Raw genomic sequence first — 17037 nt, 5'->3', positions numbered from 1 at the left:
TTACAGATCATGTTTTCATGACATGTATCAAAAATACAAACATGCAATCTTCATACAAAATGAAGAACACTCGGTCCTCTTGGACCGAGTCCTGTAGGACCATGGACTAAGAAAATTGACCTAGAACCAAGACCAAAGACCGATATTCTTGAGTTAGAATCGAGCCTTAGGACCGATGTTCTTGGGCAAGAACCGAGAAATCCGACCAAAGATTTTCATCTAGGGCCGAGAATTCTGACCTAGAATCGAGACTCCTAGGACCCACGACCGAGAAATCTAGATCTGGGACCGAGACTCCTAGACCTATGACTGAACAATCCAAGTTCATGACCGAGCCTCTGAACCTTAGGGCCGAACCCTCTAGCCCTCTGACCGAGTATCCCGAATCCCGATCCAGACCACCCTCGGTCTAGACCGAGCCCATCCGATCCTAGATTAGTAAAAATGGACCCAAGCCCTAGGACTCCGATCCTAAGGCCTGTTTGGTTACACTTTTCAAAATTCAAAATTATTTTTGTTATTTTGGAACCCTAATCCATTTTCAAATAATACCAAAAGATTAGAAAATGATTTCAAAATAATTTTGGGATATTTCCCAAACAAATATTTTGACTAAGGCCCCGTTTGAATTTATTTTTAAATTCTAATACGTTTATGATATTTTTCAGGTATTTTACTCAATCTTATATAACCACAATCACATGTACGTTCTTCTAAATAATTTTGTACGTTTATTTACGTAATCTAAACTTATCCTTGTTTAGGACCCAAACTACTAATTAAATGAAATAAATGTTATAAATAAAACTTGTGATAGCTAGACTTTTACTTTAAAAATAAAATCGTTTTCAACAGGCACAAAGGACAAACCGCGAAAGCTCTTCTTAAGCGTTACTAAATAACGAACCCCTTATGGAAACTTTGGTATAAAGTACGTTTATACAGATATATTTTATTGATTTTTCAAAAAACATTTGGTGACTCCGTTTTCAAATTAATTATTTTTTCTTAAATTAAATATGTTTAATTAATTTAAACCGGATTTCAAGTCAAGTAATCATTTGATTATAACAAATCCCTATATTATTAAAATTTGAATAAAATTAATTATTTTTACATAGTTTCAAAAGCTCCCAAGTATTGTCAAAATCTTTTAAAATAATGTTTTATTTTAGAAAAGACGTCTGGAAGTAAACCAAGGTTGAAACACATCGAACCTCAAGCCACCTCGAGTTCCCTGTATTGCCACATGTCCATCAAACACGTGCTAAGATACGAGGGATCTTCCCGGGGGTTACATCTCTTTGGCGACTCTTCTTGGGAATTTTAATTTATAAATAAATAAAACTCTAGTTATACAAGTTTTATTTATAACATTTTGAACCTTCATAATAGTCTACCTTACCATGTTCATCACCCTAAAGGGTACCTAGGCTCTATCCTAATAATTGCCATAAATCAAACGGGTATATCACCTAGGACTACGTGAAGAAGTACTAAATCGGAACTCTCTACTTCTATGAATTACGTGAAGACCGATCATACCGGTTTATGACCGAGAGTTGTTACGTGAGAAAAAACTAGGAACTTAGAATCCATCCCTCCTTCGGCTTTGATACATCAGTTAGGATGCGACCTTAGCGACGGTGGGGAGAAATTCCAAACGAAACATCGACTATACCTTAACACAAAACCTATTATTATACATGTATACATCTATAATAGATATAATAAACATCTCTAAACATACTTATTTTATCAAAATCAAACAACATGTTCATTAAGTTGATTATACGATCGTAGAATGACCCTATTAGAGAACGAATATTTGTTCCTCTAGAGCCACTAATTATGCGAAACGAAATGGTACTACTAAGACTACGGTCTAAATAATGCCCTCAAATACACCCACTTTTGTATCCATCATAACTTTATGATGGCAATGCAAGCGAAAGTGGGATCTAGTGCATAAGGCCTTCATCATTGGTGATCGCCAAATCTGTCCAACTATTGAAGGGTTCAAAACAATCATGATGATTAATAACAAGAACATTATAAGACTCAAGCCCTTCACGGAGTCCATGTCTCTTAGACGCCTTATCCATGAGGAATTTGGATATACAAAGACCACATCGGACAAAATCCTAGCGAGAACATACTTGGACCTACCACACTAAGTGAAGCTGGCCACTCAAAGCGGAGAGATTCCACTAAATTTTAGTATCTCCCTATTCACCATGACAATCATGATGACCCACTTTCTCCTTGCCCCATTAGGCAACCACCCACCATCCTCAAAGATACTGGAAGTGTCTTACCACCTTAGAGGAGGAAATAAGGATCCCATTGGATTTATCCTAGCTGAAACATTGCTAGGTTTAAATGAATCATACTTCACCTACTATCTCAACAAGAGAGGGGATCCCATTATTTTCTACACATGTCTTTTGGAAAAGATGGAGCGTATACCTCTCCCGGTTTCTAGTGGTGAGAGATATGTACCGCTGTTCAATGTCGACGCATCAGGAGTGCCAAGACAAAAATACCCATTCATGACAATGATTCAATACACGAACTTCTACCATGGCATGGTATTAAGAAGATCATTTATCTAATGGACGCTTATGGGTCTTGAATGGATCACTTCTTACTACACCAGCGAGCTTTTTAAGCAATTTGGACGAGACTACATGCCTTCCTGTCGTGATTGTGTGGTTATCATAGACAGGCCTATTGACCACCATGACTATGCAAACTACCTAGAGCCGTGGAATGATGTAGTCAAGATAGACATCCCAAAAGAAAGAAAGGATTATCTCGACCATATCATGGATGAGTACCAACGTCAGCCAAAAGAAGAAGAGAGTGAAGGTACCGTCGCCTCTACTTGTTATAGAAGGACTCGCTCCCCTGAAGGAGATTTAGTTTTGCCACAGTTATATAATAAAAGAAGTTAGAAAACAACAGTAATTAACTAGAAAATTATGTACCCCGAAATTTTGAACTGTATAAAATTAGAGTTCTATAAAAGCAAGTATTAAAACGCTTATGAGAAGTTTATACTATAAATCATGTTATTTGCATGTACATTTTCTCTTATTTTTACAATTACAATACTTCCCTCCTCTATAATCGTAGTCACCAACGATGTCCATGCCGACGGATGTCGAGCTGGTACCCTAGATCGATAACTTTCACACTAATAAATGGAATTATCGATTTTATGTTCATAAACTTCAAAGCGAAGTCCACCTTCATGATGAAAATGCAGCGAAGGTGGAATCCTGTCAAACGAACTTACTTTCTCTGTGAAAGGTATATATTCCCAACTATAGAATAATTTCGGGTTATTCTTATGACGGACAACAAAAATGTTTAACATTTAAGGTCGTTTGTAGACTCAATACCCATCAGAAAGCTCTTACAAGTAGAGTACAATACTCCAAAGTTACATCCGATACTATCATCACGAGAACGTACATCGATTTCTAGACTTGGACCAAGATGAAAATAAGAAATGGATAGATCCCTTTAACGTTGTGATCATCTATGATAATAGTGTGAATCCTACTGACTCATTTCTTTCTAAAACCAGTAGATGGTAAGCCCTCCTCAAAAATCATTGAGGTAGCACACAAAATACAAAGATGCAACAAAGATCCCTCTAATTTTATTTTAGAAGAAACGCTAATGGGCCTGAACAACTCATGTAGGTCATCTACTATGAGTAAAATGAGTCCCCCTTAATCCTTTATATATGAATTCTTGACATGCTCAAGCGCCCACCGCTAGTTTTGCCTGATGGAATCATGTTCCCTTCTATCCAATATCAAAGAATGAAGGAAGTCTTTCCTGAACTTCTAGTACAGAGCAATGATGAAATCTGGGATATTCTTCTATGGTATCCCATCAAGAAAATGACTTTCATGATGGATGACAAGCCACTAATCATTCTTATGAGATTGGAATGGGTTACTTACTACTATACCCATAACTTGTTCAAATATTTCAGCTACATCTTTATCGAAGTTACCTTTGCTATGGATAAACCCATCGATCGTATATCCCATGTAGGATATCTTGAAAAATGGCATAACGCTTTTGAAATGAATTTTATGTTAAAACGAATGAAATACCTGAACCACATCCTCAATAAGTACGTGAAAGTTCAAGAAACTAAAGTAGAAGAAGATACTAGTGTCAGAATAGACTATATCTGGACTTAAAGCTTTTAATATCTATCAAGAACTTTTTCTCTTTTAGACTCTCTCTGTAAAGTACCAATAAAAGAGTCTTGTCTATAACAAACTTTGCGAGTATGTTTATATACAACTCTATGAAACTCTATGTTTGTCGAATCACAAAAGAGATCCTCATTCTCTAAGATTCATTACATGCATTTGCATTTGTAGTTTGTTACATTTGTAAACCCTTACCTATTTCTCTTCGCAATCGCAATCCACCACTAAAATAAGTCGGTACGGCCCCACAAAAAAGAGACCCAAAATCTGGACATTTTATGCGCCAAAAAATGGTTGAAGGAGCTCCAAAAAATGATAAGGATACGCCATCCTTGTCACGACAACCACAACAATCTGTCCCACCTATCGTCACACCAATCGGGATTAACCTTCAAACTCGTTGTAATGTGGAAGAAGACTCTCTTTTCGATGAGCATGAAGACGAGGATAATAGATCAACTAGGACCTAGCTAGAAGGTGTCGACGTTGACCCTAACGCTCAAGTGGGCATAAACCCTACTATAGTTATTCCTACGAAATATGAGGTACATATGCCTCAATTGAATGCCAATCAAGTCAAGTTCCAAAATCAGTTAAATTAGTTGACTAAGGTAGAATTGATGAACACCATGATTGGAAAAAAATTATGAAGATAGTTGAACGAACAATCATCCTATTTTGTGTAAAACTACCATCTTTATCAAAATACGTAGACAAGAGTGACCATGTCGCTTTCTTCCATATATATATATAATGGAAATGACACCTTTACATCTAGGAGAACCAACAATCCTTCATCTATTTCCATAGTACTTAGATGATGCAATTCAGACTATTGATGAACTCACATAAGCCTCTATAGAACGATATAACATGCATCTTAGTTTAGAATGGCCTAAGAAGAAGCTCAAGAACGTAAAATAAGGCGATAACAAGAAATTTTCAATTTTCATCGAAAGATGGAAAGCTATTGCTGAGAAAAATCGATTCTTTACCCAGTTAAAAAAGACAAATCGATATGATTTTGAATAATGTTAATTTCCATTATTATGTTGGACTTTCCGTTAAAACCTTCCAAAACATGTAGAATCTCCTCAAGACTAGTAATAACCTTGATGAAGCCTTTGTAAAGGAAAGAAAAGAGGGTAAAACTGTGAAGACATACATTGCTCATGTGCGACCTCAAAGAAAGGAAAAAACCGAAGTTCATCAAGTCTCAACCGCCTAACAAGCTCTAGCCTCTCCTAAGCCAAGTCCAAGCAAACTTGTATTAGTTAAAATAAATGTCCTGATGGCATCTAAACCTCCAACACCAAAGGCCCCGAGGCCTCCTAAAACATTTGATGATCTGGAAATGACCCTGAGTCAAGCTTTTTTTCTCCTCTAACAAAGGAATCTAATCAAACCATTAACTCCAAGAGAAGGTAAAGAGTTCATCGGAAAGTTCGAAAGTGCATGGTGTGCATACCATCAGATAAAATGTCACTCTACTAATAAATGTAGTGACCTTAATCATTAGTGTCAAGACCTAATTGATCTAAAGATCATCCTTAAACCTAAAATCATGAAGAATTCGTTACCCGATCACCATGTGAATATGTTCTCCGTGGATGAACCTATTGACAATCTTGAAGTTAATATGGTCAATCCACGCCTAAAAAGGAGGATCGAAGAATTCCACCTTCGCCGATAGTATCTCGAAATTAGTGGATCCATGATAATCTCAACACGAATTCTCCAAGAAGAGATGTGCGACATGAAGTCCTAGCAATCCGAAGAGGATTTGTTTTCCAACCCAATTTTATGAAAACATCAACTACTAATGTAGGCATAGCTTCTTTAGTCCTACCAAGAAGAGATGACTTTAAACGTGTCCGAGGCTTTGACAATTCTCATCAAGAAATTATGGGTAACTTCTGAACATTGAATTACTTAACCGATATACCAATTGAGGTAGAATTCTGCGTAATAAATATGCAACCATCAAACAACCTAATATTGGAAAGACCATGGTTACATCAGCTAAGGCTCTGAATTCCACCTTGCATTAGAAGATATGATTCATGGCTAACGGTAAACTCATCACCATAGAAAGTGAGAACTATGTCACATTCATCGTTGGTTTAACTCATTCTAGTAACCAATGAGTTGAGTTAAGTGTATTCGATATTTGTCCTATATTTAGGCAAGGCCAAGATTCATCTCATATTCCTGACTTTACACCATATAGTATAATGTCCATGCGTCTCATGTTAAAAATGGGATATTTCCCAAGAATGGGTCTAGGACCAAATGCTACTAGCATGCCTTCTTTTCCTTGGTCCTATTATGACTCAGATTTGGATATACTCCGACAAGTTATGAGGGTTCTAGAAAAGGTAAAATATCTAAGCAATATATACATATCTCTCAAACTCTAAATGGACAGTATGTGCGAAAAGGGGAAATCACGTTGTGTTTTGATTTCCCCAAGCCATTTTTCAATCAAGTTTCTCAAACACGCTCTCCAGGTTTCGAAATCTTTTTAGATTGTTCTTATAATCCCAATTCATTTGTTAATATGATTAGGAAAAGGACTGCTTATTGGCATAAAACCCTAGAAAAACTGGTAAAAATGATTCTTTTTTGACGCAAAAAGGCTCGGATGATGAAAGTTATTGTGATAACGATTCCGCAAACCTACCAGCAGCTAATAAAGCTCATGTGATCATCCTGAGAGTTGATGGCAACAACACCCCCTTTTCTCACTATGAAAAAGTGTTTAATGTTGTAATAAATAAAGAAGTTTGTAACGAAAATCCTAATGGGATGTCCTCTTCTGGTTGTAATAAAGCGTCCAATAAAATACCATAGTATAGTTTCAAATATATTTCAAATGATGATGTTTCCTTTCAGTCTTCTATTAATTTCAAAATAAAATTTTTTTTGGAACATGAGGACAAAATCGTTTTCGCTGCTGAAACAACAATCGAAATAAACCTCATTACGGAAGACAATTCTCAAATTGTATTAATTGGACAGAGTTTAAGTGATGACGAATGTCATAAAATGATAAAATTGTTAAAAGACAACAAAGATGTGTTCACCTAGTCTTACAAAGATATTTTCAGCGTAGATCCTAGTATTGTTCAACATCACATTCCCCTCTATCTAAAGGCTAAACCTATCAAACAAAAGTTAAGACGAATGAAAACCGAGGTTGTAGCCAAAATAAAAGAAGAAGTTCAAAAACAATTGGAAGCAAGATTCCTTGAAACTATGGACTACCCCACATGGATAGCCAATGTGGTTATTATCTTAAAGAAAGACGTAAGAATGCACGTGTGTGTAGACTACCGCGATATGAACAAAGTCAGCCCTAATGATAACTTTTCTTTACCTCATATCGACGTTCTAGTCGATCATGCCACTGGAAATCAATTATTGTCTTTCATGGATGGAATTTTTGGAAATAACCAGATCCTAATCACTAAAGAATACACATAAAAAAACACATTTATAAAAGAAGTAGACACGTTCTATTTCACGGTCACGCCATTCGGTCTTAAAAACGTCGGGGCTACTTACCAAGGAACAATAACTATGATCTTGCACGACATGATCCACAAGAAAGTGGAAGTCTATATAGACAACATATTCGCGGAATCTAAAGAACGACAGAGATACATTCCCAACTTGGACAAATTCTTGCAAAGAATTAGAAATTATAGGCCTCGATTAAACCCGAAAAAGTATGCGTTCGGAGTCACTACTTGTAAAATGCTAGGCTTTTTTATTATCGAAAGAGGAATTAAAAGTTGACCCCTCTAAAATCGAGGCAATTATGGCTATACCTACCCCTCGAAATGAAAGAGAAGTTTGGGGCTTCCTCGACAAAATTTAGTTCATTAGTCGGTTCATTAGCTAACTAACTCTCACATGCTATCCCCTCTTCAAGTTATTAAAAATGGATAAGAAATTTCAGTGGAAAGAAACTTGTCAACAAGTGTTTGACAAAATCAAGTACTATCTCAAGTCACCACTAGTCCTTATGTCACCAAGTCCCGACATTCCCTTAATTCTCTACCTCACAGTAACGAACTCGGCTATGGACAACCTGTTAGCTCAAGAAAATGAGAATAAACTCGAGATCGCCGTTTACTATTTGAGCAAGAGAATGACTGTATGTGAATTAAACTATTCGGCACCTAAAAAGTATGTTAGGCACTTGCATGGGTCATCAAAAGACTAAGACATTGTATGCCAGCCCACCCTATCAAGTTGGTATCCAGGTTGGATCCACTCCATTATTTGTTTCAACGAATGTTGTTATTGCTCATACTCGCTAAATGGATGATGATGATTTCTAAATACGATATTACATATAAGGTTTATAAATCTTTTAAAGGAAGCATTGTTGCGGACTTCCTAGCCAATCAACCCATCACGATCGAGCCTTCATATGAACTCGACTTTCCGGATTACTACATAATGACTGTCACTTAAGACACGTAGAAGTTAATGTTTGATGAGCTTCATCCAAGCATGACTATAGAATTGGAATTCTCTTTATATATTACATGGGAACGTATAACCCCATCTCTATTAAATTAGAATATTCTGTAACCAACAACGAGGTCGAGTATGAGTCCATGCCACTCAGGTCTCAAAATTGCATATAAATGAGGAGCTATAAAATTAGACGTAGTTGGCGGCTTTAACTTGGTTATATCCCAGGTCAACAGAATATGGCAAGTTCGAGGGGAAAATATTAAACCCTATCATACATGTTTACTCTATTTTATCGACAAGTTCGATCACATGTCTTTTGTTCACGCACCAAGAAGCCAAAATTACTTTGTCGATTCTTTGGCTACGCTAGTAGTCATGACCCAAATTCCTTTTGGAATTAAGGTCAAACCTCTGAAAATCTGGCAGAAGCAGAAGCCCAAATTCAAAATTGAAGTGATAGCCTCTATTCAAGTGCTCACCAAACCATAGTTCGATATTCTTCAAATATACATTAAGTATGGAGAATATTCGTCTCATTTCCGAGCTACGGAACAAATAGCCCTACACTAATTCCACTAACTATGCTTGGATAGCTAACAAGCTATATATACTATCTTTTGATAGTCAAAACATTCTCTGCGTCGATGGTCCCGAAGCACGATGGATCATAGAGGAAGTACACGTAGGAGTATGTGGTCCAAATATGAATGGACTAGCTCCTGCCAAGAAAATACTCCGTCTTAGGTATTATTGGAAAAATATGGAACAAGAATGTGTTAGATATATAAAAAGTTTTCACCAATGTCAAATCTATGCTGACCTAAAACACACCCCGGAATTTTTACTATATAGTATGACATCCCCATGACCATTTTCTACATGGGGAATTGATGTCATTGAAAAATTTTATCCCATGCATCAAATGGACATGAGTTCATAATTGTATGTATAGAATATTTCTCTAAATGGGTTGAGGCAGCGTCTTATAAGATTCTGAAATCTACTCAAGTGGAAAAGTTCATCTGAATCAATATCATCGCCAGATACGGGATACTTCATGCCATTATTTCAGATAACGGAAAACACTTCTATGAAAAATGTTTTATCCTTGCTCAAAGAGTTTAAAATTGAGCACCACAAATCATCGTCTTATCGACCCTAAACTAATGGCGCAGTCGAAGCAACTAACAAGAATGTTATTTGGATAATCAAAAAGATGATCGGCACATACAAGGATTGACATGAGAAGTTGTCGTTTGCCTTGTGGGGATATCGTACGACTGCTCGGACATCAATAAACGAAACTCCTTATTCTCTAGTATATGGTATGGATGTCGTACAACCTATCGAGATTGAAACCCCTACATTGAGAATCCTTCTGGAATCCCAAGTCATTGAAGAAGACTGGGTAAAATCTCGATATTACCATTTGATATTATTGGAAGACCATAGGTTGGATGCGTCATACAAAACTCAGGTTTACCAGAAATAAATGGCTGATACTTTTATTAGAAAGGTCAAGCCCAAAACCCTAAAAGAAGGTGACTTGGTGCTCACGAACCCGAGAACTATTAGACTCAATGGGCAAGTTCTAACCACGATGGGAAGGACCCTTCTTACTTAAGAAAATTCTCTCTGTATGTGCAATTCGCCTATCTATAGTTGAAGGTGAAGAGTTTATTGCTCCAAGCAATTTAGACGCATTAAAACGATATTATGTGTAATATCAACACCTACAAATGACGGCTCATAATCCAGCCTTACCAGGACTTGAAGGCTCACAATCCAGCCTTAACAAGACTATGACGACTCACAATCCACCCTTAACAGGACTATGACGACTCTGATCCATCCCTATTGGGATTAAAAACGGGTTTAGTCCCCAACCTCTAATGGAATAATTAACCTCTAGTTTTGTATAACTGCGTGTTAGGATTTGTATCTTCCAAATTCGGCCTACTTGAAATAATTTGTAAAAACGCGAGAAAGAAGAACACAAGAAGACACAAATTTATAGTGGTTCACTCAAATTGAGCTACGTCTACTTAAGCCGTCACCAGATTTCACTATGAAGAAGAAGAATGTATACAAAGTTTTTGCCTCACACTTTATCTCTCTAGAATTCTGACTAACTTTTGTAAACCCTAAATAATCACATATTTATAAGGTAAACATTCAGGTAATAAAACCTAAATAACTCTTGATCAGGCCCAAGCCCAAAACCAAATACAAACCTAATAAACTCTAATTGACAATTGTAGAGTTTATTATAAGTGTATGCTCCATAAATCAACAAATTCCACTTGGAGACTAACTTCATCATCTCTAGATCGGTAGCGGTTTTCCATCCGGTGTCATAATGAAGAAGACCGACTAAAGTTGCACACAACTTCAGTTTCTCATTTGTCACAACTTTCGTTAGCATATCAGGTAGATTCTCATTCCCGTGAATTTTCTCAAGAGCTAATACTCCATTTCCAAAGCTAACCGGTTGAAATGATAACGAACATGTATATGTTTTGTCCTTCCATGATAAACTGTTTTTTTTGCCAGATTAATGACACTCTAACTGTCGCATCGCAACACACTTCCCTTGTAGTCTTGACCCAATTCTCGCAAAATGGGTTGTAACCACATCATCTCCTTAGCAGCTTTTGTCACAACAACATTATCTGCCTCACAACTAGAAAGAGCAACAATTTTCTGCAATTTTGAAACCCAATTAATTATAGTACCTCCCAGAGTATAAATGTACCATGTTGTGCTCTTCTTACTGTTAACATCACCACCATTGTCAGCATCAACATATCCTTCAAAACTCATATTTGACATTCGAAAACACAAAGCGAGACTCGTACTTACTCTTAAGTATCATAGTATCCACTTTACTGCTTCCTAATGTTGTCTACCCGGGTTGTTCATGAATCTGCTAATAACTCCCACTATATGTGTTATGTCTGGTCTTGTACAAACCATCGCATACATAATACAACCAATGACAGAGGCATACGAAACAATGGCCATGTAATTTTTCTCCTCCTCTATTGAAGGAGACTGATCTTTAGATAGTCTGAAGTGAAAAGCTAAGGGGGTAGTGTCTGGTTTGTATCATACAAGTTAAACCTGCTAAGAAATTTCTTCACATATTCTTCTTGTGAAAGCTTGAGAACTTCTCCCTCCCTGAAAATTCTCATCCCAATGATTTGTTTTGCAGCACCCAAATCCTTTATTACAAACTTTTCAGACAACTATTTCTTGAGCTTGTTAATCTCATACAAACTTGCTCCATCAATCAACATGTCATCAACTTAGAGGAGTATAATAATGTACAATTTATCAAACCTCTTAATATAGCAGCAATGATCAACTTCACACCTCGGAAAATTGTTATTTTTCATGAAGCTATCAATTTTTTTGTACCATTGCCTTAGAGCATGTTTCAAACCATACAGGCATTTTTAAAGCTTACACACAACCTCATCTTTTTTTTTATTTCAAATCCTTCTGGTTGTCGCATGTAAATCTCTTCATCTAAATCACCATGAAGAAAAGCAATTTTGACATTCATTTGTTGAAGATGAAGGTCTTCTTTCACAACCAAACTCAAAATAGTTCTGATTGTCATCAATTTAACTATTGGAGATAAGATCTCATTGTAGTCAATACATTCTTTCTGTTGAAATCCTTTCACAACCAATATTGCATTGTACCTCATGATATTATAATGTTCTTCTTTAATCTTGAAGATCCATTTGTTGTGAATTTCTTTCTTTCCCTTTGGTAACTCGGTGAGCTCCCAATTCTGATTCAACATCAAAGAGTCCATCTCATCTTTCATCGTAGACTCCCACTTAACCGATTCATCAGATTGTATTGCTTCTTCATAGCATTCAGGTTCACCAATATCTATCAACAATATATAATTCATAGATGGAGACCACCTCTCGACTGGTTTTCGAATCCTTAATGATCTTCTCAACTATATAACCGGTGTTTGCTAATTTGCCTCTAGGGCCACATTCTCAACGATTTCATCTTCAACAACACACTGGTCTTCTTCGACAGTCGGTATATATTCAGCTGCAAATTCTCTCAAATTGACCATACTAGTCTCTTTCAACTTGGATTCACCATCTGATGTCTTCCCAATACAATCTTTGTAGAGAACCTGTTCATTGAAGATAATATTTCTGCTATGAATGATCTTCCGATTTTGATTATCCTAGAAACGATAACCAATCTCGATATCACCATAACCAATAAAAAATATTTATTAGACTTTGGATCAAGTTTGCTCCTATCACATTCATTAATATGAACATATGATAAACAATCAAACACTTTCAAATAAGAAAAGTTTATCTTTTTATTGCTCCAGACTTCTTCAGGTATTCTGAATTCAAGAGGAACAAAGGGTACCATGTTTATCAAGTAAGCAGTATTGATAACTTCTTCCAAGAAGGTTTTAGGGAGCCCTGCATGTAATCTCATGATCTTAGCACGTTCGTTCAATGTTCGATTCATCCGTTCAGCTACTCCATTCTTTTGAGGTATTCGAGGAATAGTCTTCACCATATTAATCTCATTTATATCACAATATTCTTTGAAATCTGAACTAATGTACTCTCCTTCGTTGTCGGATCTCAAGCATTTAACCTTCTAATTTGTTTCATTTTCAACAAAAGTCTTCCACTTCTTGAAAATAACAAATACTTCAAACTCGTGCTTCATAAAGTAAACTCATACTTTTCTTGTTGAATCATCTATAAAAGTCACATAGTAGTATGATCCGTCAATAAAAGAAACAGGTGCAGGTCCTCACACATCAATGTGTACCAACTCTAGCCTTTTTTCTTGAGCTTTTTTCCAATCTTTAAGAATATCACCCGTTTCTGTTTTCCAAGAATGTAGTTTTCACATAACTAATGTTCAACAGACTTCAGTTTTGGAATCTGTCCATTCTTCAAAATAATTTTCATCCTTTTTTCGCTCATATGGCCCAACCTGCAATGTCACAGCTCACCATTCTTTGAGTCATCAACTACAACAACAACTGTTTCTCTATAAGTTAAAGTCGTGTATAATGTTCCAGTTTTGTGACTCGAGAAACAACTATTGCTCCTTTAGTCACCTTCCACGCACCATTTTCACAAATAAAATTGAGACCTTCTTCATCAAGTTGTGTAACATAGATCAGATTGCGCATTAAACCTAGAATGTGTCTCACCTTATTAATCTTCCAAACAGAACCATTTGACATCTTAAATTTGATGTCCCCCATGCCAACAATATCTAGTGGCTCATCATCTGCAAGATAAAATTTTCCATAGTTTCCAACCACATAATTCTCCATTAATTCTTTGTGGGCAGTAGTGTGGAAAGACGCTCCCGAGTCCAAAACTCATGAATCTATCGGGCTATCAACAGATAGAAGTAATGCATCAATGACAATTTCTGTAACAATGTTGGCTGTATCATTTTTATCATCACTGTTTCTCTTCAGTGCTTTGCAGTTCCTCTTCAAATGACCCTGTTTACTACAATTCCAGCACTCAAATGTCCGCCCAGACATGGACTGACTCCTCCTACTTCTCGACATAGATCTGCTCTTACCTCGGTTGAAATTTCTATCATTACTTCTTCCCCTATTTTCCACATTTAGAGCCGAACCTTTGAACCTTTCACCAGAATCAATTTTACGAACCTCTTCAACAAGAATACGATCTCTAACTTCAACAAATTTCAGTTTAGCATTTCCAAATGAATTACTAATTGTTGCCTTCATAGGTTCCCAATTATTTGATAGTGATGCTAACAAAATCAGGGCACTAACTTCATCTCCAAAATCAATCTCAACAAATAGCAATTGATTCACAATTGTATTGAATTCATTCAAATGAGTAGTGGCAGTAGTACCATAAACCATTCTTAAGTAAAAAAGTCTTTTCATTAAGTGTACTTTATTGTTAGCATGTAGTTTCTCATACATATCAGAAAGAGCTTTCATTAGACCCATGGTGGTCTTCTCCTTTGCTACATTGTGAGCAACCATTTTGGCTAGTATCAATCGGACAACTCCCAAAACTTGTCTATCAAGGATTTTTCATTCAGCTTCATCCATCTTATCTGGTTTCTCACTCAAAGGAACATGAAACTTCTTTCCATATAAATAATCTTCAATCTGCATTCTCCAGAAGGTATAATCTGTCTCATCGAATCCAACCAGCTATGAATGTTACTTTGTATAAGACCTCTCCAAAGCCATATATGTTGATATGAACCATAGGTAATTATTATGACTCATAAAGCTCTATTTTAATAGGCATCAATATAGGTCATTATCATAACTTATTCCCTCACAATGATTGTTATCACCATTCTCCAAAGTAAGTCCTATCTTATTATAGACATCCATTGAAGTCATTATTATGACTAATCTCCAACGACAAATTCCATCTTTTGATGGACATAATGTGATTATTGTCATTATTCCCCAGGAGGATCCTATTTGTTGATAGATATCTAAAAAAGTCTTACATGTAGTGGATAAGACTACTCCCCAGCATCATAAGACTATTGTGATAGTCTATCCTAACAAGATTCGATCATGAATGATCGTGTGGCAATCCGACCTATAAATCATTGTTATGATTCATTCCAATCATTTGTTGTCATCAATGTTTTATCCTTCAACTTATTATACATTATGGTACAAATGTCGAAAATACCCAAAAATAAAATAAGTAAACATAATTTTTATTATGTTGTCAAAAATATTTTTCTATATTAAATTGGTGAAGAAAAACACAAAAATGGTGAAAATTCGATTTCAAATAACTCTTTTATTAAAAATATAAACTGATAATCCTATGTGACATAAATTATGTTTAAACTTTGCAATAGGATCCGTAGCCATCAGATGACCGACCAGAACGACTGGGCTTCATCCAATACACCAGGACGTTCCACGCATCCGGTTGTAACCAAGGAAGCACGCCCGGGTCACACCGGATCAATAAATGGGACGCTAACCCCGTTAGCCCAAATGCTCGATCACTAACGGACCGCCAATGGAATGCAACGGTGCGTTTCATATTAAATGAAACAACGTTATTTTGTTCGTCTTTTCCGATCGACATGATTAACACCGAAGGCTCGCGATCGACGCCAACTATCCTTCTTAAAATCATATCTCCTTTGTTTCTCAATCTTATCCCTCCATTCTTTCACCAACATGCACGTCTCTTCCTTGCCATCATTATCCTAAGGCTTGAATTCAATACTTATCCTAGAACTAGGCTTCCAAGGATGAAATAGAAACGGAGAAGAAGAACTTCATAAGAAAAATCGAAGTTGAATTCGACTATGAAATCGACCCAGCTCAAGTATAAATAGTCTATATGTATTCTTCTTCAAATCCATTGAACATAATACCAATATTACATCCTTCTTAAAGAATTTCAAAGAACTCTGATGACTTTATTTTTGAAGAAATCGTTCCGGTGATTTAAGTTTCGATTTAGGGCTCGTGAAATCTTCCTATAGATCATTATAGTATTCTCTAATCACTAGTAAGCTTCCAGATCATTTGTAATTCAAATTAGGATTCAAATTGTATTTTTCCAAGTTTGATCAGGCTGATCTTATTTATGGCTCAATTTTGTTCTTTCTATAGTCGAAATCAATCCTAGATAAACTTTCTGTCGAAAGAGATTCCATCAATTCAACCTTAATCAAAAAACTCAAATTTGATTTGAAAATCTAAAAATTTCAAATTTAATGTTCTTGAGCTTTTAAGCTTGAATTTTGATTCAATTAGTTGCCCAACATGTTTTTAAACATGTTGGGATGATTTCCAAATCATAAAACAAACATTCCGATCATGTTTGATCCAACTAAAATTTAAAAAAATGAGTTTGAATTTCAGTTTTAAAACTTGTTACAGAGCTTGATTGATGTTCTTATTTTGGTTGTGTTCGACTATAAACCTCATTTGAAAGTTGTTGGAATAAGAATTAGGCCATAAGATGACATAAATCAAAGTTCCCAAATTTTGCCCTAGAAATCGGGTTGAGAAATCGATCGTCTTAGAGCTCGATTGATCGATTCTAGGATTATGGATTATGATCCTTACATCCATATAAATGTTTTCATGATATGTTTCAAAAGATACAAACTTGCAATCTTCATACCAATTCTCGGTCCTGACCGAGACCAAGAAATGGTGTTCTTGAGCAAGAACCGAGAAATCCGATCGAGGATTTTCACATAGGTTTGAGAGGTCTGGCCTGGGATCAAGACTTCC

Source organism: Impatiens glandulifera, chromosome 6 (genome assembly GCF_907164915.1).
Source record: "Impatiens glandulifera chromosome 6, dImpGla2.1, whole genome shotgun sequence".
In the NCBI taxonomy this organism is placed as follows: Eukaryota; Viridiplantae; Streptophyta; class Magnoliopsida; order Ericales; family Balsaminaceae; genus Impatiens; species Impatiens glandulifera.
The sequence above is the reverse complement of the archived record's forward strand: the minus strand, read 5'-3'. Positions refer to the sequence as shown.